The following is a 5,000-nucleotide window of genomic DNA, read 5'->3' as shown; positions in this document are numbered from 1 at the left end:
TTATGTGTAGGTTATATCTTATATAAATGTAACAATTCATTTCATATTTACTTTGATGTTGATTTCTGATTGGACAGGAAGCTGATGGTTTCACTTTTCTTACTTGTAGCCTGGTAGTCTATATCGCTTTTATTTAAATCCCAACCTTGTGGTGATTAGGATTATTTCACCGGTAAGAAGGCACAGGGGAAAGTTCTTTAGAAGCGCTTTTAGTTGTCCATTTTCGGAATATTGTAGTTTCACCGCGGTGGACTCACGTCATTAACCTCCGCCGGCCCGTCGCATTTAATGACATGGCCTAATGGAAATGCGGTCGGATTGTCAGAGCAACGAGATCGCCTTTCCCTAAATCCTTAATGAATTCTCCTAACATCTTTCCTTAACCTCATGACGTTTTCCCCAGGGTTAAGGTAAAGTGGATGGTGAAAGGAGATAGGAGGGACAATTCGAACGCACCCTTGGTGTATGTGGAGTCAGACGGAGAGGAAGTGTTCTTCTGCACGCCACACGAGGCCTGCACACCGATAAAGCACCACGAGAGCGCCGCCGCTGGGCGCTTTGATAAAACCTGCACGCTAAACATGATTCATCAAAACGTCAAATGAAGGTCTGACTTCCTTTGTCCTCTGCACCAGCTCAGAATAAACATCCCATAATAATAATAATAATAATAGTAATAATAATAATAATAATAATAAAACATCCCATAATAATGATAATAATAAATAATAATAACAATAATAATAATAATAGATGTTTGAACCGCTTCCTGCTAGCTGACGTTTCTCGTTATTTGACTCCGTTTATGAATTCTCTTCTAAAGACGTTTTTAAATAAAGACAAACAAACATTTCCTGTTTTCAGTGTAAACTTTATTTTATCTTCAACAGTTTGAACAAACAAAGGCACACGAGGTGAACATCCACACACGCTGCTCATAGACGCAATGGCGTGCACCAACACGCTGCTCATAGACGCAATGGCGTGCACCAACACGCTGCTCATAGACGCCGTGGCGTGCACAGAGCTCAGCTGCATAGAAACGTTTAGAGCATCATTCATTTTTTTCACGAAATCAGAAGACGGAAATTTTCTGCGTCATTTCAAGCGTATCCAGGCAGAAAAGAAAATGATTATCAAAGGTCGTCTCGTCCAATCAGAAAGCTCCGCACACTGCACGGACAAAGATTGTCTCAAAGATTTGCATAAATTATCGAAAAAACATTTACCACTTCCCTTGTGTGTGTGTGTGTGTGTGTGTGTGTGTGTGTGTGTGTGTGTGTGTGTGTGTGTGTGTGTGCGGGTGAGTGTGTGTGTGTGTGTGTGTGTGTGTGTGTGTGTGTGTGTGTGTGTGTGTGTACTTGTGTGTGTGTGTAACTGGCTGACACACACTTTCACTGTCGGTATATTCAAGACGGTTGCATAGAGTATAAAGACGACAGCTCATTCCTTCGCCGTTGTGTCAGCTGACACAAAGAGCCGTCCAATCACAGTGCAGTATTATTCACTGCTGCCGTGGGTCTCACATTCACGCGTCTTTGAGTCCTAGCAACTAAAAGTAAACAAATCCAACGTGGGCTACAGGTCAGAGGAAGTTATGCTGCTTCCTGTCTACAAAATAAAGATTATTTAAAGTCACAGAGACAAACATCAAAGATGGCCGACATGAGGAGGAGAGTTTTGTTTCCCGCCTCCTCAGTCTTCAGCATCGTCTCTCACAGCGACAGTCGGCCAGATGTATGTGCAGCTGGTGGAGCATCAGGACCCATCAGGACCCATCAGGTCCTGGACCCCTTTAATGACACGACTCCAAGTTCTGATAAATCCATTCAACCTGAGAGGGGTCGTCACAGGAAGTGGTCTGTTCAGAAGGCTTCATGCTGTCACCACACAGACCCGTTTTTGGGCCCCGAGCCAGCCGTTGAGAACCAAAGCTTTAAATGTTAACACATGAAAATAATATTTACAAAACTGAGCGTTTTTTTTTTTTTTTTTTGAAGAGTTGGTCCTCCACAGCTGTTTCCTAAAGTCCCAGTTATGATCCACATCAGCACTGAAGAGAGAAGAAGAGAGCTGAGAGGGTCCAGGACAGCGGGGGGGGGGGGGGGAGGGGGCAGCAGGAGTCTGGCCTCCTCCAACAGAGAGGCGGTCGGGGCTCATGGTGCAGCGTCGCCTGCAGAGAGAAGGAAGACCATAAGACACAGATTCAGCTCCTCAGGGTCCTGAAGAGTTCAGGACAGAATATCACCTGCAGGGGGCAGGTCTCTGCTGCCCTCCGTCTGGAGGTCAGCTCGCCGCAGCAGCTGATGAGGGATTGAGGCTGAAGTTGAAAGGCCTTAAGGAGCCTGGTACGCTACGAGCTGCTAATACAAAGAGGAAGCATGTGACGCTCTCTAAGCTAGGCTGTGCTGGACTTCAGAAGTCCATCAGTCCCCCTTCCAGCAGCTCAGACAAGAAACTTAAAATATTACTGAGGTCAGGGGGTGCAGCTTCACATAGCAACACAACATGCTAATTAGCATCAGCAGGACTGTTAGCGAGCATCACGTTAGATCTGGCCTTTAGCGGTATGCCCGGGCGTTCAGAGCGAGTACAGAAGGCGAGAGAGAGAGGGGGGGTCTTTCTGTTAGGGTGCAGTTTGGTGAGGGGGGTCTTTTTGTCAGGGTGCAGTTTGGGGTATCACTGTCGCTCTGAGTTATTAGCATCATGCTCTTGTTTTGTTGAGAGGACGACACTGAATACGCTTGTTAATGTTAAATTTACAGCCCCAGCAGGGGGCTCAATAAAACCAGGGGATAGAGGGGTGTGTGTGTGTGTGTGTGTGTGTGTGTGTGTGTGTGTGTGTGTGTGTGTGTGTGTGTGTGTGTGTGTGTGTGTGTGTGTGTGTGTGTGTGTGGTGGGGGAGGAGGAGGGGGGCAGTGAGAGGAAAAGGGGGAGGAAAGTGGAAGGTGGCGGTAATTAAGAGTGTAAAAGAGTGTGAGAGAGGCGCACACCGCTCAAAGCAAACTCTGAACCGGGACTCCTCACTTCTTATTTATGAACCCCCCCCCCCCCCCCTCCCATCTCCCCCCCTCCCCTCCCCTCCCCCTCCCGCCCACTCTTTACTTGTCTCCCTCTTTGCTGAATGAATAGCTATCACCGTGCTATGGTGTCCCCCCTCCCCATCATCCAGCCCTTTCTCAGCGCCCCCTCCTCCAGGACGGTCTGAATGGGGAACCTGTCAGCTCAATAGGGGGTCTGGCCGTGAACTTGAAGTCCTTCCCAGGCCCCCAGACTCACATTACGCAGGGAGGGGTGGATGGGGAGACAAGAGGGAAGAGGTGGTGATGTGGGGGTTGCAGCCAGACTTTTTGGGGGGCCCCTTACGTGCCAGTGTTGTGGGGACCCCTGCCACAGAGGTTCCCAAGGCTGGTTCTCCTACAGCAGCGATGGGGGCAGGGTGCCCCAGCTGCCTGCTGCCCCCCCCCCCCCCCCCTTCTGCACCTCTCAGTCTGGGCAGGAGGGGAGCTGATGATGGGGTGTGTAGACGGGACAGTGTCTGCTCCCCTGCCCAAAGCTCCACTAGAGCCTCACACAAACACACACACACAGACACAAGCTGCTGGCCGTGCCCCCCCTCTCTCATTAGCCCGCCTCTCCACTGTCTGCTGTGTGCATTGTTTTGGGCTCTGCATAATTTACACAGTAAATTGAGAAGGGCCCCGGGTCTCAATCTACCACCTGTTTATGAGGCTGGCTGTGATTAGTGCGCTTTGACACAGTTACTTCTCAGGAAAGCCAAGCGACGCCTCGGCTGTTAGAGCGCTAACACCTAGATGGTTTGGCACGACCTCCGTCAGCTGGCAGCACTGACGTTAGAGTCTGTAAATACTGAAAATAAATATAACCAGAGATGCTTGTTAGAGTGACCTTTGACCCTCATTTCCTCTTCCCTAACCCCACAGTAGGTATTAGTTTCTCTCTGCTAACTGCAGGTTAGCATTAGCATGGCCTCTTTGACCTCCACACACACAAACAAGAGGAGGTCTCTCTGATGCCACTACAATGGCGTGCATTGTTTACCCGGCTGCCTTGCTTCATCAAGCCCAGCCGATGCTAATTGGTATTTTGGTTTAAGCGGTTTTTAAAGTTGGGAGCTGAATAATGCTGCGCTGTAACGAGCTCGCTCATGGAGAACAATACTCGACTTGTCTGAGCCGCAGCGGCCCTCCAACAGCAGCTTCTCGCCTCCTCTGGATCATCAGCTGCATGTCGCTGCAGCTAACGGATATCACCACAAATACAAGTATTTCAAGACGAGAGGTTCTCGTGCTGTGATTAGTGACTCTGCATCGCAGCTCCAAAATGGCAGCCGCTGTTGCCGCCATGTCGGGGCACATGCGTGTGAGGATGGCACGAGAATTCCCAAACGGGAAAGACAACATGGCGCTGCGGAGGACAGATGCCCACTGAATGCCTCCGGGGACTGATTTAATGTGAACACACACACAACACAAGCTCCGCCCACATCAGCTCGCCCTCCCCTCCGTGTGAAGGATGCAATTAGCAAAAAATATATCCGAGGTGATTAAAATTGAGGCAATGTTCGCTGGGGAAAGGGAGTGAGGGTACTGGGAGAAGGGGGAGGGGGAGGGGGAGGAGGGTCAGGGGTGGCGCTGATGGAGAGATGCAACATGGCGGGCAAAGTGGGGTTGGCGTGCTACCTGCTCTGACGGGGTCTTTTCCTTTTCTTGCCCGTGTTGCTCTAAGATGGTGGCGCGGGCTGCGTCTGAGGATGGAGCGGAGGAGGAGGAGGAGGAGGAGGAGGAGGAGGAGGAGGCGATGCAGAGGAGGGCGAGGAGAGAAGGAGGGCAGACCCCTCCTCCCCCCTCCTCTGTTTTTCAGTCTTTCCGTCTGTGATGTAGCGCTGCTGCTTCGCCTGCACAGGAAACAAGGACGAGAAAATCAGAGGGCACAAGGAAAATCCTACATGATGTGGTTTATCCATCAAAATGCACATG

General features: G+C 50.1%; 1 long non-coding RNA gene across 1 annotated transcript; it reads right to left on the bottom strand.

Annotated features, from left to right (window-relative positions):
- Window positions 1-850: 850 nt before the first annotated feature.
- LOC110001899 (uncharacterized) lies at window positions 851-4,994 on the bottom strand. The gene is made up of 2 exons (XR_010666768.1): window positions 4,704-4,994; window positions 851-2,173 (listed from the first exon to the last, which is right to left on the bottom strand). It is a non-coding gene; the product is annotated as an uncharacterized lncRNA (long non-coding RNA).
- Between the last annotated feature and the right edge of the window lie 6 nt (window positions 4,995-5,000).

The sequence above is a fragment of the Labrus bergylta genome, chromosome 8 (genome assembly GCF_963930695.1).
Source record: "Labrus bergylta chromosome 8, fLabBer1.1, whole genome shotgun sequence".
Taxonomy (NCBI): domain Eukaryota; kingdom Metazoa; phylum Chordata; class Actinopteri; order Labriformes; family Labridae; genus Labrus; species Labrus bergylta.
The sequence above is the reverse complement of the archived record's forward strand: the minus strand, read 5'-3'. Positions and strand labels throughout refer to the sequence as shown.